Raw genomic sequence first — 18,269 nt, 5'->3', positions numbered from 1 at the left:
ACTATTTGGGCTAGCACGTCTTTAAGTTCTCCGCGCAGACCTCGATGAAATAATGTGATCCTTTTATTCTCTGGCCACCCAGTTTCCACAACCAACCTATTAAAGGTGGCGATGTAAGATAAGAGATTCCGGTTACCTTGTCGTAAGGATAGCAGTTCGTTGTCTAGGGCCTGTCCCTGAGAGTGTCGAGCAAATCATCTTTCCATGCTTGCCTGGAAGCCTTGAAAATCCTGGAGAATTGGGTCATCTTGATTTACCAAAGGAACTGACCAATCGGCAGCACTGCCGCTGAGATAAGATAATACAAAAGCTACCTTGGTCTGGTCATTAGGGAAGGCCCCAGGTCTGCATAGGAAGTGTAAGCGACATTGGTTCATAAAAACGGCATATTTCTTGGGGTCCCCAGCAAAACGTTCAGGCGGGGCCAAAGGCATGTTTCCAGGTAGATTGATTTGTACCGGGTTATTCGAAATCATAGAAATGGGATAACCCCCAGAACTAGGTAAAGGAGTTTGTCCTGCCTGCAACAACCGTTTGGCCTGGTCATCAGTTCTTTCCTTAGATCGGATCAGTTCTCTTTTGAGAGCGTTAGTCTCCTGGCGGGCGGAGTGTACTTCTGCCCGTAATTCCCCCAAAAGCTGGGCCAGCTGGTCTGTCTCAGAAGTTTCCATAGCACCCGGGTGGGAAATTGTAGGTAGGCTTTGCGTTCTGTTACGCTCACCTGACTCCCACAGAGGCGCAGGCCTGGTTTGGAGTGCTGTTGCCTCTTCTATGGTGAAGCGCAGGACTCGGAAGATGGACAGGACCGGACCTTCAAATCTGGCTTGTCTAACTCGCAGAAATATCCTTCTGTGTGTGAAAAGGGAGTATTAACAATCTGTGGGATAATGTGTAAGCCTCCCACTCCCTTCTCACCCTCCACAAAACCCTTCTGCGATTCCCCGTGAAGTCTCACCTTAGGGTCTGAAAGGACGAGCTCTCCATCCTGCTTCTGATGCAGGGGCGCGTTGTAATCCAGTTACTTCACTGGATCATGGATTGTATACAGTTCAAGTTTGCTTGACCTTCCCGGTAAAGTACTGTGAGAATTTTGTTTATAAGTATGAGCCCGAAATAATAATTGTCCGTTGTCTCTATTTCAGGTGCAGAACAAAGATTACGAGATGAGCAATGGAACCGACGAAGGAAACTCAGGTGAGTTGTTTGATGAGAGGATCCTTTAGTGTCCTTGCATTAATGCACTAATGCTTGTGTCTTTTTTTCCCATAGGGGCCGGGGTTCGGAAATGCCGGAGATATGGCACCGACCCGAAGTGAAAGGTGCAGTTCCAGTAGATATCAGGTAAGTCTTTAATGAGCGTTCAGGTAATGTCTTAGCATTCGCTCACTAAGGCTGATGTCTCTTTTCCCCCTTAGGGGCCGGGGTCCGGAAATGCCAGGATGCGGCACGGACCCGAAATTAAGTGGGAATGACCCAACAGGTAAGTCTTATGATGGCAAATTAAGGTTTTCTTATTCTCTTCCCTAGCTCACCTTTGTTCTTGTCTTTTTCTCCCTAGGCGCTGAAATGTGGTTGCGGATCCAGATGGTCGCTGATGAACATGGAGGTGCCTAGTAAAGGTGAGTGGAATGCGGCGCTGCAGCGATCGATGCGATGTGCTTTTAAAATTAATGTCTTCCTTTTCAGGATCGTCGGCGAAATGTCTCCGGAATGCGGGTTTAGCAGGTAAGGACTCTTCTTTCTCCTATTCTCTTCTCTTCTCCCTTTGCAGGTGTTCCAGGATGCTGGCGGGCGTGGCAGAAGTCAGGATGCAGGAGCAGACACGGTGAGCGTCCAGCTGCTAGATGCAGAACAACGCGAAGCGCAAGTTGCTGCTTGGGCGTGGCTTAAATAGCCTTCAAAGTAGTTCCAGGTATGTATCCTTCCTCTCAGGTATGTATTCTTCCTCCGGCCACACCCGTGTGGTTAAGTAGTCCCCAAAGAGAAAGTAGTCCCATTCAGGCCTCTAGATGGCCCGGATGTTGCAGCATGGTCTGCATCAGGTAAGTTTACACCAAGCACCTTTAAACACAAAGTCATCTTTTATGAGCCTGGCGCCTCTGGCGCCAGGACTGTTGTCCAATATGAGCCTGGCGCCAAAGGCGCCAGGACTGAGTCCAAAGGGCCCCTACTTGGGGCTGCTGAGACTTCCCTCGGGGACATGATGTCTGCCTCTGGGGTAGCTGGGCCTGGTCTGGCTCCTTGGAGGTAGGCATCATGACAGATCATTTAAGAAAGTATACAAGTTGGCAGCTTTCATAGAGGGATTATTGATTAGAAATGTTTGGGGAGGGGAGGGGGATTTTTGAGTAATAGTAGGTGCTGATTTGGTAATGATTTAAGAAGAGAGAAATGAAGAGGAAGATCAGATGTAGGAATAATGAATTCTAGTTGAAATTTGTGCAAAAATGATTGGTGCAAAGTTATGAAATATGTGTTTAACTAGTTTGACGCCGGAAGAGTACCATCTATGTATGATATCAGGTTTGAATCTGTTAGCCAAAGAAATATATCTCCCAGTTCAGTTTCGATAAAAGAGTTGGAAGGAAGTTTATTCCAGATGGTTTTGAAGAGATGTAGAGATGAGAATGTGGTAATATTAGGCCATGACGATGTGGTTAAGAAATGCAAGAGAGAGAATGGGGCGATGATATTTGCCTCTATGTTGATCCAAGTAGGGGTTTCATTAAGATGATTTTCATATTGTTTAAAAACAATGAGTAGCTTGAGGATCAAGGCTTTATTATATATTTGGAAGTTGCCGAATTTTACACCTCTTAGGAGTTTTGTAATCTTAATTTATTAATGACAATTCTAGGAGTTTTATGATTCCATAAAAATGTAAGGAGTAAAGAATCCATGTTTTTATAAAGTTTGGTTGGAATTGCTATGGGAATCATAAAGTGTACAAATGTATGGGGCTAACCATTTTTATAGAATCCAAGTGTCCCCACCAGGAAAGGAAGAGAGGTGACCATCCAGATATCATTTTTGTAACTTTGCCTATTAAATGGCTAGTGTTAAGCCTAATTGTAGTGTTAATCTCTTTAGAAATATGAAGTCCTAAGTATTTAATATAAGGCGATTACAAAGTCATACCAAATAAGGGGTATTATTTAAAGTGCATGTGTTAGTAAGTGGCATAAATTCTGATTTATCAAGATTTAATTTGTATCCAGAGATGATAAAGAAGTTATTAATGGAGGATATCATGTGTTGCATGGAGGAGGCAGGGTCGGAAAGATAAAGTAAAACATTGTCAGCATAAGCAGATCATTTAACGTCTGTATATCCCATAGTAATACCTTTGATATTGTGATTAGTTCTTATACTCTGCAAAAGGGCTCTAATGCAAGGTTAAATAATAAGGGGGAAAAGGGGCATCCTCGGTGGGTACCTCTTAACTTGAAAGGCGGGAGAAAGAGAATTATTGATAAGAATCCAGGTGGAGGGGGAGGAGTAAGGAATTCAGATAAGATTGAAAAAGAGGAAAAGCCATGCCATTTTAAGGAGTGAAACATAAATGGCCAGGATACATGATCAAAAGCTTTTACCGCATCAAGAGCAAGAAGGGCCAAGGGGTCATTAGATTTCTGAAAATAGGATAGAATATTAAAAAGTAGTCTGGTGTTGGAGGATGCATATCTACCTTTTATGAAGCCTGACTGGTCGATGTGTACGAGTATAGGAAGATATTTTTCTAGCCGTTTGGCTTTAAGTTTGGCAAATATTTTAGAGTTGGAGTTAATAAGAGAAATAGGTCTATTATTTTTAACTAGAGAGGGGTCTTTGTCAAGTTTAGAAAATAAAACAAGGAGGTCTTCTCCAAAGGAGCCTGGACTCTGGCCAATTTTAACAAAAGGATTATATAATTGTAAACGTTTAGGAGAGACGGAATCAATAAATGCTTAATAAAAGTCAATGGAAAAACCATCAGTCCCAGGGGTTTTATTAGGTTTAGGGACTATGATAGCTTGTTATTTCTGCTAAGGATATGGGTGAACTAAGAGGAGGGCGATCTATAGGATCAGAAAGGTTTCTCTTATTTTTCTCGAGAAAATATCAATACGGGTATCGGAGGAATATAGAGTAGAAATCCAGAAAGGCACCATCTATATCTTTTGGGTTAGTTAGTATACTGCAATCAGAGGAAATAATGTATGTGATGAGTGATTTTTCTGTTTTGTGAAATATGATGCCAACATATTCCTGGTTTTGTTGGATTCACTATAAAATTTGGATTTAGAGTGCAGAATGGAGTTGGAAGCTTTGTCAGTGCACAATTTATTGAATTCAATGCGCTTCTTCATAATGTTTTTTTGCAATAATGGGTTCCGGATTGGCTTAATATGATCATCAAAGTCTTTGATTGAGGTTAATAATGTATTGTGAATAGATTCGGATTGTCGTCTTTTGGTTGCCAAGAATTGAATAACAAAGCCCCAAAGGGTGGCTTTGAAGGCATCCCAATTATTGTGGACAGAAATATGTTCAGGTCGGTTAAGAAGGAAGTAATCATTAATAAAAGCATTTGTTTTTTCAATTAAAGTTTTATCCTTGAGGAGGAATGCGTTTAATGTCTATCTTGGGGAAAATTTAGCAATAGGTGCCCATTCAAGGACACTAGAGACGGGAGCATGATCAGAGGTAGTTATGGGTCCGATATTAGGTTCTAAAATGGCTGGGGCAAGCAAAGGATTAGTAAAGATGTAGTCTAATCTAGAGACAGCATGATGAGGAGAACAGAACGTGAAGTCTATATTATCAGGATGTCAGGAGTCAATCAAATTAAGGCTATGTATTAGATTGAGAAAATTGTTGCAGGATTTGGAATTAATAAAAGTGGACATAGATTTACGGTCGTTGGAGAAATCAAGTATTTGGTTAACATCGCCACATAAAAGGAGTCTATCTGGACTCTTCTGTACAAGTATGTTCTGGAGGTTAGACCAGAACAGGGGGTCAGGAGCAGACGGGCCATAAACATTGATTATAGTCATTGGTAGGTTATTATAATGATCCAGCGGCCATCAGGGTCTTTTTCTTCATTGGTTAAGGAGAAGATTAAGTGTTTGTTGATCAGGATGGCGACTCCTCCTTTCTTGTCTAGAGCATTTCAGAAGAAAGTATGACTAATCCATGGTGCTTTCATTTTGAGATTTTCACTGTCAGAGTCATGGGTTTCTTGGAGCCAAACAATATCCCCTTTGAATTTTGACAGTTGGGTAATGATCTTTTTACGTGTGATGGGGTATCGAGCCCCTTAACATTCCAGGTAACCAACTTAATAGACATTAATAAGCATAGAATTGTTGATTATATGACCAAGGTACGTAATATAAATAGGAAGATATACAGTATTTATGTTGTTAAAATGAGTGAAGAGCAAGTGACATTGTGACATATTTGCAGTAAAGCATCAGTAAGGTATAAGGTGAAGGACATAAGCGTGGATCCATAACAAGAGGGAAGAATATAGGTAAAAGGTAGTGAGGAATATGTATGGATGAAAAACAAAAGTGAGCGTAAACGCAGTACGAATCAATAAAGTTCATCTAGAGCTATAGAAAAGATAAAGAGTATCATGGGGGATACAAGAGCACAACGAAGAGTGAGGTGAGAGTGTAGAGCTAACCAACAGGAGATAAAGATGATACCCAGTGAAATGGGAAGAGGGGCAAAATTGGCGATATTTAGAATGATACAGTAATACAAATGAAGCTTTAATATTAGTAGGCATTGAAAAATGCGTTTGTAAGAATAGCCATAGGCACAGGATGGCTGGAGTCAAAGTATGATCAAGTCTGTAAAGTGGAAAGAGCAGAGTTCAAAGGTTTAATGGGAGATCTTTATTTTTCTCTGCGGCACGCAGGATTAGAAGGATCTTGGGGAAGTGATATAACAGATCTGCTAAGCTTAGAGGTAAACTTGGTCAGTTGATTTTTAGATATTCTGTAAGGAGCTACTTCAGCATGGGGGTCTGTTTTAGCTAAGTAAGAAGCTGGTCCCGATGAAGTGGTTTCCATGAGGATGGATTGGAGAGATTCAAGCAGGTTGTAGAGATCATTAGGTTCCATGAATTCTGTGGTTGGACCATCTGGTAAGGTAATGATCATTTTCGCCAGTATAAGCAGGACCTATCTAATACCAAGGATCTTCGTCAGAGGTCTCGTATCAAGGAATTTCTTCCTTTTGCTTTGGCTAGATTTGGAGAAATCTGGTGAAATGAAGATTTTATGTCCTTGGAAAAGAAGAGGGGAGTTTTTCCCTTGCAGCTTGCAACGTTTGGCGTGCTTGCTGATGTCTTAGAAAGCAAGCAATGAGATATCTAGGCATAGAATTTTTAGTAGCAGATCAAGGCCTTATTCAGTGCGCATGTTGTAATTTCAGTGGGGGGGTGAGAAAGTAATTCCTAATGCAGAAGGGATCCATTTGGTTAGGAAAAGGATAGGGTCATCAGCTTCCATGTTCCCCAGAATTCCATAAAAACAAAGGTTGTCTCTCCGATATCTATCTTCCAAATCTATGTGGTCACATTCAAGTTGTAGGATTTTTTGTTGCATACATTCAAGGCCTTCCACCCTATCTTCAACAAAAGAAATCCTTTCCTCCATTTTACCCAATCTTCCAGAAGACATTTTAATTTCTTGTTTGAAGCCTTTTATTTCGTCTTGAATATTGGAAGAACGCGAGTCTAATGTGGAAATGGAAGAGCGAATGCTGCCGAGTTCTTCCCTGATTTTTTTCCAAACAGGAATTAAATGAGGAATTTTCTGGTGCAGTGCCAATTTTAGTTATTTCAGCCATATTTTAGTAAAATATGTGACGAGTTGTTAATAGGGTCTGGAGAATCAGCAGAATAAAAAGGGTACAGCGTAATAATTTGTTTGGCCACTGGATGTCAGTGTTGAGTAGGCCTCTGGGTCAATAGGGCAACCGGGGAGTGACGTACAATAACAGGAACAGCTGATAACACCGATTTACCTCAGTGAGGGATGGCAGCTTCTTTGGGCAGTACTTGCCAGTGCTCTGCTGTTTCTCCCCTCTCCAGTGTGCTGAGGGAGGGTTCCAAATCTCCTAGCACTCCCCTGATAGACCACAGTACCATGGAGGGCTGTAAACTGACTGAAGAGGGCCCACCTCACACAGTACAGATGTCGTGTCTCTTCCCACACGAGGGTTCCAGTCACCTGGTAACAGTAATTAGCCCAGCGATACAAATCTCCATTGCTAGCTAAAGCCAATTAGAGGTTTAGAATGGTCTACATTTAAGAAGAAGTGCCCATATTTTAAAGAATTATTCCTGTTCTGAGCAGCTTCCAAACGAGGACGCCATCTTGGGTGACGCTTGGCCATGCCCCCACCAATGTAATTTCAATTGGACGCCAATGTAAGCGAAACAAGGATACTGAATTAAGAAAGACTAGGCCTTTCTATTCAGCAATAGGCCTAAAGCAGTTTAGGAAAAGACGCAATTTGAAATATATGCTTGCAGTGAGTAAGAAGAAATGAAGGTGTCTAATGCTGTATTTGCTCACATATTTGTATTCTGCAGCTGTAGCAAAATTACTTCTAACCTTGCTTACACTACCAAAAGTATATTCAGCCTTGTAGATAAATGTTACTTCACACAAATTACAATAGAAGAGTGTGAGCTTTCACTATATTAAGGGGTACACAACTGCACTTTCATCTTTTGAAAATTGGATAAGTGACAGTGAGTATTTGGGCATACCTGGCTCCACAGAGAAAATCATTGTAATATGTCCTTAGTGAGGGTCACAGAATATTCAGTGTGTTGCATTTTTTAATTTGTGTTTGGTTTATAAACCTTTACATATGATAAAACGCAAACAATTCATCATTACATTAACATCAAAGAAATATCATACTAATTAAAACAATATTTTGAAACGAGTGATCCAAAAATATAAAAATCCACACATCATACAATATAAAACCATCATTACAAACGATCAAATCTATCCTAAAAATCTTTATGTGCCTTTGTTGTTGCTAACATAATTTATCAGATTTTATAGTTTAACAGAGTTCAGAAATGCCAATCTATCAGAGTTCACAGTGCCTGTAAGGCAGAATTTCCATAGACTATCCTCATTTGCCCACTCCATCTTTTTAAACCTGGAAACCAAATATGTCTTTCTTAGGGAGTCCAGTGCAGTGCAAAATTAAATGTTTTACGGTTTCAATAGAGTCCATGTTATTACAGAAGCGACATAGGTTTTCCTCCTTCTTTATTAAGCCCCTCCCAAGTTGAAGACTTCTCGTTGGAATCAAGTTCCAGTGGAACCTTGACTATATTGTACTGTAGTAACTATTTGGAAATACAATCAGGAAGGGAGCTATTAGTCTTCTTTTGTTATGCTGTATGGGAGGACAGGTCTTTAGGCCCCCCCTTCCCCTACATTGCCCACCTGTGTGAGACTCATGACTCGTCGGCAGCCCCCCCATGCACCTGGGCCCAGGAGGCAGGGTGGCTGCAGATCGACACGTGAGGCTGCACAGCCAGCAGTGTAGCATAACATAGACACCATTTTATAACATACCAAGACTCCATTTTGAGCACACTGAACCCAGGCCTCAGTAGAAAAGCCGGAGTACAAACGCTGCAGCTCGGGCCCTACTTAACCGCGCACAGAGAGTCCTGCGCTTCCCCCCTTCCTCCATTGCAGATCCGCTGAAGGCCCGTTCTCACGAGCAACTAGACGCAAACAAGTAACAGAACAAACACTGTATCATTTACCTTCTGCAGTACATCATTGCCCTTGGAATGACCGGGTTTGCAGTGAGGTCTGGGAAAGAACAAAAAGTCATCCCTATCAAGTATACCCCGACCCTGCACCAAACCCCCCTCACTTGTGATATATGGTGCTTATGTCCCCCAGCCCCACTCTCCCAGATGAAGTGTTAACCATATATGCTAAACTCTCGAGCAACCCAGTCTTATACATGCTGCTAAAGGATGTGTGTTAAAAAGTGTTAAAACGGATAATGCAAGCCACTTGTATTAAAGCGAGGTTATCCCCGCTCACTCCTGAGACACCTCCAGGGTCTAAGGCCCAGTGCACGACCACTTGAAAATCCGCTTTTTTTACCCACTAATGTGTGCTGCTATTGTAAGAAGAGTAACAGAAAAGAAATATATAAAATGCTTGTGTATGATGCGATGAAATATGCTGTATTATATGAAAGCCACCTAGGGTATTGAGCCAGTTTTTACTATAATCAAAATGTTAGATTAACACATTGCTTTCTTGCTCCCGAGTATATAACTCAACCTGACACTACCTCACATTTGTTATATGTTCACCTTCCTCATGAATTGCAAGCATATGACTGACTAGCGCAATTGAATGTATGTACCAATGAAAAACCTCCATTGTTATGAACCTAGTAATGTGAGCACATGGAAACGGCAGAAAATGTGTAATTCACCTGATGCCCCCAGCCCTAGCATCTGTCCTCTCTAATAGTATTTGTGCAGCCCAGTGAATAGAGACCCGCAAAAAGTTGCAAGGCCATCTCCCCCTCCACCCACCAAGGCCCGCCGGGGCTTGCTGGTATTCGAACAGCACAGCTTCACCTCCCCACATTCCTGCTGGGCCCGCTTCAAGTATTTACCTCCCCCATGTCAGAGGCCGCCATACAACCACTGTGTACTGCCATGACCAGGCCAAGTGAGTTACGAGGTACCCGGTCCTAAATCCCACTGCCTTTGAGGTGCCAGCTATGTGCCCCCCCGACCTAATGGTATTCCAGTTCACTCCGAATCCAACAGACCATAAAGACAGTTATCCGTCCTTGTGCAAAAATCCCCCAGAGTCATCATTTACTACATCTAAAGGGGCTAAATGATGAAGGTAGCTTGACCCGTGCCCCCTGATAAGACACCTGAACCCATGAGACTGGACCCTTTGTTAATGACAACTTTACGATAATGTATGGAGGAAGCCTCGTATCGCATACTGTTTTCCTTTGTCCCCACCCAGGTATTAGATTGATGTGTTAGAAGTTTACATAACTGGTGAATCTCCATGGACAGCCAGTGCCCTGGAGCCCCACCCCGATGAGCCCAGCTGATCTAAGCACATCGTGATGCCACCACGTGGATCCCCGCCAATCATGGAGCACCGAGTCTATGTAGCTAGACATCGCCATCCAATCCCAACGACTATGTGGCTCCTATAGCTTAGCTCATGCATGACGTGTATTGGTAATATAACTAGCTGTCTTTGCTATTGTCAGACAGAGCGCTCTCGGAGTTTGCAGAGTCCTTTGCATGCCCTATATTGACTTAGATAAAAAAAAAACTTTTAACTTCACCTGCACTTGGTCGTGGTCTTATTCCCTCCTGGGGTGTGTCCTTTATTGCCTCTCATTGTGGGGGGCTTACTGCCTGATTTGGGGGGTGCTTACTTTCAATGCTCATTGCCCAAATGGTTTAGAGAGGCGTAATTGTGTACTCTTTCCGTAGTTATAATCCAGTCAACTTCATCCAATGCCAACTTAACCTGATTTGATCTCATGATGAGGTACAGTTTGTTCAATATAGAAGTACATTTCAACTTCAGAGGGCACACAAATGTACCAGGTCCTATACAATCATGCACAGCCAGGTTTTTTAACAGTTCTCAGTATAGTGTGCTCTTTGTTGAATTAACGATACTCCTATGCAAGGAGAGCAATTTCCAGACTATTCTTACCCATATTGACACCATACCCAATTCAAATCTAATGGCCGCCAACGGGATTGCGTTGGGGACCTTGTGAATATTTCACCAGGCCCACGCTTCAATACGGTCGAGAGTGCGGAGTGTAGAGACTAACCATAGCTCCATCCCATACATGATTTTGGGGATCCTCTTGCCCTCATAGAAATTTAGAGCCGGCTTGAATGAGAATATTCCATACTTCCCGTCCGTTTTTGCCTTCTGCCATAATACTCTTTTAATGGTAGTGAACGAGGGACAAGCCGAGACCTGGAAGCGCAGATAAACCACACTTGGACTATATTTTCCTATTGCTTTCTTGAATGCCCAGGAGTATCACAATTGTTTTCTGCCCCTCACAAACACCAGAATTTTCTTTTTGATCGGATTCATTTTCAATTCATTCAAATTTGCGTAGTCAGAGAAGCCACTTAGCAATCTCTGCAATTCAATCTTTGTGTTGTCCAGGACCAGAAAATCATCAGCATACCGCAGCATCGGGACGGCCAACTGGCCCAATCTTGGTGGAACAAAAGATTGTGAGGCTAAAAATTCAAAGGCATCAAACACATACAGATTACACAAGGCGGGATCCAGTACTCAACCCTGTTACAACCCTGTTTGTATTCGACCAGACATGTCCCCCGCCCTATTCAACTCAGTATTCATCATGCAGTCCCTTAATCAATCTCAATAGACCCGGTGGTATGCCCCATGAGTCCAATTTTGACCAGGGACTATTTTGGTTGACCAAGTCAAAAGCAGTAGTCAAATTTACCGAAGCCATATAAGTGGACTTAGTAGAATCAGACCAGGCATATTCTTGTAGGAGCCTGATCATGAGGCCATTCAAATTCATAGAGTGGCCTTGTCTAAAGCCTGTTTGCAGTTCAGATAATTTGCCTTTTTCATTTGCCCAAGCCTCTAAGTGTCTCAGTAACAAGGAGGCAAACACTTTGCTATCAGTGTCTATAAGCGAGGTAGATCGATAACTAGACGCCTCACTTCTAGATCACTTTTTATAAATTGGGACCACAAAGGCAGTCTGCCAGGAGGGCGGATATTCAAGTTTACTTATAATGCTGTTAAATAAGATTGTTCATATTGAGGCCCAATTGTTTAGAGTCACACTTTAGTGTGTTATTAGTGAGGCCATTGGGTCCAGCTGCTGGAGGGATTACATTTCAAGATTATCTCGCATACATCTTCTACGTTAACATTAATTCTTCAGGAATCATCTCTATCTATTGGCCCTGATAGTTTTGGCAAGAGATCAATGTTTTCACTTATAGGAGTATAGCTTCCTGAAGTGTTCCACCCAGACGTGCTCTGGGACAGGGTTTACCTGCAGCAATTCTTTAGTTCCCTCTAAACCAAACCCCAAAATGCAGATACCTCTCTTTTTATACAAATATTAAGCATCTTTTCTGCATTCTTCTGCATCATATTCACTCGGCTCATCCTACAATAGTTTCTAAAGGTCTGTTTTGCTTTCCTCTGCATTATTACTCTAACTGGATCTGCAATTGTGTATATTTCTCCCTTATAGATTTCCTCAGGTCATTCTTCCTATTTGCCAACATTTCATCATACACATGCCTATGTAATTGACCCGTCTTTCTACAACCAGTGGCCCCTACATTGCCCTAACCATGCATTAACTCATTTACTGTGTCCTCATATTCCACCACGTTAAATTGTGCCAATTTCCATTCCAGGCTGGAATAATCCCATCAACTGACCCAGGCCTCTATTCAGCCCATTGATGTTATTCTGGTTCCAGCTAATGCGATTTAGCACCCCCCTCAAAGTCCCCAGGGTCACCCAAATACACATCAAAGATATTGATCTCAAAGTTGGCTTTCAGTATACTGTGAACACTGCACGTATTTTCTTATATTTCAAAGCTTGTACACCTCGATACTAGGGCAAGGTCGACGAAAAAAGTAATCTGAGGTAGATTCACTCTTTCCCTGACCCTTTGCAGCTCCCTCCATTCAATACGGTTAAATCCAATGAGGAAAGCAAAATGGTCCACTCACAGCCCGTCATGTTTTTTCGATTGGTCACACTAGAGTCCGTAGTGATGACCCATATTTCACCTACCCAATCAGGGATTACACAAGTTGCATTAAGTCACCTGGCAGAAGTACAATGCTAAAAAAATAACAGGGTTTATTTGGCTACAAAAGCCAGAAGTACTACTGCCATCCCTAACCGTTAAGAAACAGTTCTGGTGCACAAAGGAACGGTTCTTTAGGAGAAAGAATATATCTGCAGATTGGAGTCAAATAAAATGGTTGTTGAAGCTTTATGGTAATCACAAAGGAAAAACAAGATAATGAGCGGATCTGGCCCTCAGGAAGAACACCCTAGCCCTAACAGGGGTGCCTGTCCCTAGACAGCGGATGGTGCAGCGCCCATTTAAGAGGGATAGGTCAAGAGGCTGTGCCTGCATCTATACAATGTGTGCAGTGTGTTGCGATTAGAACATACGTGGTGTTAAAAAAACACAGCCAAAGAGGCAACCACCAAAGGTGAAGGTCTCTATGAGAGTGCGATTAGACCTCGTAGAATAGACCGGGCTGTATCAACTTAAATGTGGTAGCTGGGGTAATCAGGATTTTCTCTAAATGTTTAATCAACCTAATGGCTCCTTTTATCTGCATGTTCGTGGTTGTCAAAACAAGGAAGGAAAAAAGCAAAGAACAAAACTTCTTTAAAAACACAAAGCCCAAGACTATGGGGCTTGCTAAAAAAGAGGGCTCACTGTCTGTAAGTCTAATTATTTTTCAGTGTCCGTATCGGGAGTATCTGGTTATGTTGTGGTGGAGCCACAACTGGTATGGTCGACCGGTTAGGATGGTGCGCTGTCAATCAGACCATCTTCTTCAGGACAAAATGTCTTCCAATGTAAATCTAGTAAGTCTTCCAGCTGGCCTCTGAATCGGGCAGCATCGGCAGGCTGCTTGTAATCCTATGAGGAAACACAAACAAAATGACAGGAGGGGCATCAGTCTACCTTGTGCTGCAATGTCAAATTGCAATAGCTGGAGTTCAGCCAAATCCTACTCATGATCTAGTTTCAAAGCTAAATAATGCTATGGGCAGAATATGCACACTGAAACAGTAAAGTGCATTGCCACTGTTTTTTGTGGCGTGGCGTAGACACCGGAACCCGTGGGTGGAGGCGAGGAACAATGAATATTATGGCTGCTGAAATGCAGGTAACCGTTTGACAGGAATGTGTGCCCACCACCTAGTGATAGGAATGTGTGCCCACCACCTAGTGATAGTAGACAGACTATCAAGTGTGCCCACCTGGATTCATCAATGTAGTCCAGTAAAAGGTCTGTTTTTAATGCTGTGAAGTCAGGATGGGATCACTGCCTGCAAAAAATAATTGGCATATTGCTAGGGTGACCAGATTTTCTAAAATAAAAAAACGGACGAGCCATTGAAATAGAAGTAGTACTAACAAAAATACACATACTACTTTAGTCCTACTTCTGTTTCGTTGGCCCGTTGCGGGAGTCAGGGAGGGGGTGTGCTAACAGGCACACTCCTCTCATTGGAGGAGAGCGCCTGGGAGGAAATGGGGGCGTGAAACGCATTTCACGCCCCCATTCGCACAGGAAAAGGTATGCCGGGACCCGATTTCGGGATTTCGAAATCAGGTCCTGGTAAAAAAAAAAAAAAGAAACGTCAAAAAAGGTCCGAAAAGGTCCTTAGTCAAAACCCCGGATGGGGTTTATAAACTAAAAAAACTCCCGGGACCCTGGGTGATTTCCCCGGACTGTCCCGGGAAAACCCGGACGTCTGGTCACCCTACATATTGCTGGAGTGAATATAGCGGTCACGTGCTGGCAAGACAAAATATAGCAGGGTGTGCAAGGGTATGTCAAATTGTGCACCGAGTGCAGGGGCACATACCTGAGACTGGTCCTTGTAGGTGACCTCTGCAAGCTGGCTCGCGAGGGGAAGACACGGCTTGCAACGTGAACGGCTGCAGAAACAAATACTGACTTCTACAAGCGTCAATAGGGGGGCGGGGCCTGTGGTCTAAGGCGCATGTGCTTAGCCAGTGGTTGCCTCTTTGGCTGTGTTTTTTTAACACCAAGTGTGTTCTAATCGCAACACACTGCACACATTGTATAAAGTCAGGGACAGCCTCTTGACCCATCCCTCTTAGATAGGCATTGCACCATCCACTGTCAATGGACAGGCACCCCTGCTAGGGCTACGGTGTTCTTCCCGAGGGCCAGATCAGTTCATTATCTTGTTTTTTCTTTGTGATTACCATAAAGCTTCAACAACCATTTGATTTGACTCCAATCCGCAGATATATTCTTTCTCCTGAAGAACCGATCCTTTGTGTACCAGAAGTACAATGGGCATCATTACGACCATGGAAGTAGCCATGCCGCTATTTGTGGCATGGCTGCCCCCATACCGGGTACCGGGTCCGGGTTCCCTGAATGGGGAAATACCGGCCCATTCTGACCTTGGAGGGCCTGGTATTTCCCCATTCAGGGAACCCGGACCCGGTACATCCCCATTCCCATTGAGCCCTCATAGGGCTCAATGGGAATGGGGAGGATGCAAACAACAGGCCCGTTAATGATGGGCCGTTGTTTCCATCCTGGTCTGCTTGCGGGACCTCGTAATAAGGCGGTAGGGGGTTAACGGGGCCGGCAGCTCTACCGGCCCCTTAACCCCCTACCACCAGGGTGGTAATGAGGGCCAATGCCTTCAGGTACCTCCAAGCGCCAATTCATTAGGTTAGCCGTTAGACATTCTAAAAATATATTTATGGTGCCTACCCCCCTTGTACCAGTAAACATTAATTATCAGGACATCTAGTTTATTCAAAGCTCGCAAAATAGCGACTTCGAGTAGACCATACAGTAGTCCTAAAATCTTGGTGCAAACAAGGCCTGCACCAGATATAACTGCCGTGACCAAACACCCTGCTGTCGGTATCAGGTAATGTCCCCATACATAATGCTGCCAGGAAAAGCCATTGGCAACATACATTGTGACATGTATGGGGATGGGTTGCGGGGATGTGCCCTGCTCCCTTTGTAAAAAAATTATAAATTCAGGGGTAGCGGGGGTGCCCCCTGCATGTTCAATGTAATAATGTCTCTGCAAAAAACAGGAACTTTTTTGTCAGGAGACATTTTTGCGGGAACATTATTACATGGAACCCTGCTGTCCTTTCCTTGCCACTGCAGGTTGACAAAAAACTTCATATCCATCCAGTATAGGGGCCTCACGCATCCACGTTAACTGTAAGAGGGATCTCCTAATATGGACATCTTCCGTGTCTGAGAGTAAATTTGTACTTCCCCGAGAACTCCAGGAGACCACAGAGAAATAATGACTCTCTCTGGTGGTGTTCCCCTTACCACTTTTTCCATGGCTTCCGAGGCATCCAAAAAAAATCCTTCTTATAGGGCCCTAATGGAATCTGTATGTCACCATTGTGATGACTGCCCTCGAAAGGGAGGCACAGCATTTCGATGTAATTGCTTAAAGTTTGATCTAGCCACATTTTTACCCTCAAATGGTTCCCCCATTTTGGAGGGATACATTTGGTCTTCTTTCACCTTGACACTAACACTGTGAATTTCCCCCCTCCCTCTCAATCAATTGGATCCACTTTGGATTTGCCTTTCTTAGTATAGTAAATCAAACACCAGCTTGGATCCAAAGTGGAGGATACAGCGATTAACATCTTTCTTGTCTGGGAATTCTACCCTTTCAATATCCACAGAGGATATGGCCCGGAGGTTGGGTAGCTCTGAGAATATCAGCAGAACATTACTCCTATTCAGACATGTTCTCGTTTCATTTCCCAATCTATATGTGATCAGTAAATGGAGGCCCTTATTCTGCCCTTGCCTGTTCTCAACCAGTACCGGAGGCTTGTACATTCGACCCCATAGCCTATTGCAATTGACATTCACACGCTCTCTTTTAGGAAGCGATAGTTCAAATTGTGTCCGGGGCATATGGCTTGCAGTCTCAGGCTCTGAAGTTTGTCCAATTTCCAAGTCATACAGTTCAGAAAATTCAGCGTTACAGTCCCTCACCCCTTGGGAAGACACTGCACCTGCCAATGACCCGTATCCATTTTCAATGTCTCTTTTTACGGGTCCTTTTTCAATTAACTCACTAGTTCTCATCAGAGAGCTTGTGTTGCGATACTTAGGGCATGCGGCATCTAAAATGGTAATCTGGGCCTCCGTTTCAGTGGCCACAGAAACTCTATGTGGCCCACTGATTGCTTGACAAGCTTGCCTACCCTCCTCAAGCTAGGTCTGTGTTGCTGCGTTTAAACCCCCAAATTTCTCCTCAGCAAAAGTTCTTTCTATTTTCTTTCATGCTTGTTCCCCGTGTTTTATACGTTTTGCCCATTTGTGGTGTACCTGCTGCTTTTCCATTAGTTTCATCAGGCCTTTTCAAGTCTAACGCACCCATTGGACACCCATCCCTAATGTTAATTGGATCCAGTCCTGCCTCCTCACTCAATGGGGACAAAGGACCAGAATCCTTGTAAACATGTCACTCTTTTTTCCTACCCATCAATGATTCCATTATCAATAGCTTTTTCATTGAGGCCCGCATAGGAACACTTTTTTTCTTCAGTGTTTATTGGTTTCTCGTTTTTTTTGCTGCAGCTAGTCAGGGGCTCTGAACTTTTTTTTTTATTTCTCTTAGTCTGGTTTTATTGTCTATATTGTCTATATTCCTTCTTCAATCTCCATGTTGTTTCCTTCATTTTCCCCATTAGGTGCCACTACTCCCCCCAACCTAGTACAAGGTAATTACTATAGGTATTTCCTCTGGATTTAACACCAGATTGTTTTTCAGGTTTCCCCCACCAGATGCATAACCGTGATGTAGAGTACCTCCAATTATATTAAAGTGCTCTAGCTTGGCTTTCATATTAGCAAGCAAGACGGTATGTGATTGCACCTCATCCCATATATTGTCGTAAGTGTTACGAAAGAGCTTAAAACCATGTTAAGCGCATATTGCGTATACGTTCGTCCACCTCTCTAAGTATGTGGGGGATGTTATTTTCTATTTAACAATCTTCTGCCCGAGTAGTTTTAAAATTTATACTGGTATACCATTTTTATCAATGAAATTTGTGAGCTCAGTTGGTGAACTCTGAAGAGAGGAGTCACGTGTATGTTGCATTATGTTATTTTTGTTTGATCGTATATTATCCAGCATCATCAAACTAAGTTCATGTACATAATGCATACGTGAAGAGTCTACAGCAGCAATGGCTTTCAAGCCTGGTCTCTTATTTACTGTATTTGATTCATTAGTCTTTAAAAAAAAAAATGAGTTGATGGTTTGCCCAGCTATCAGGCGAATTGTAGGATGGAGCAATGAACTATGTAAGATAATTATTTGCTGGCCTTAACTGTTTGGACCGGGCCCCCATGCGCAAAGCCTTTTCCGCAAGTTTTTCATTTTCAG

This window comes from Ambystoma mexicanum, chromosome 1p (genome assembly GCF_040938575.1).
Source record: "Ambystoma mexicanum isolate Mex_15411 chromosome 1p, UKY_AmexF1_1, whole genome shotgun sequence".
In the NCBI taxonomy this organism is placed as follows: domain Eukaryota; kingdom Metazoa; phylum Chordata; class Amphibia; order Caudata; family Ambystomatidae; genus Ambystoma; species Ambystoma mexicanum.
The sequence above is the reverse complement of the archived record's forward strand: the minus strand, read 5'-3'. Positions refer to the sequence as shown.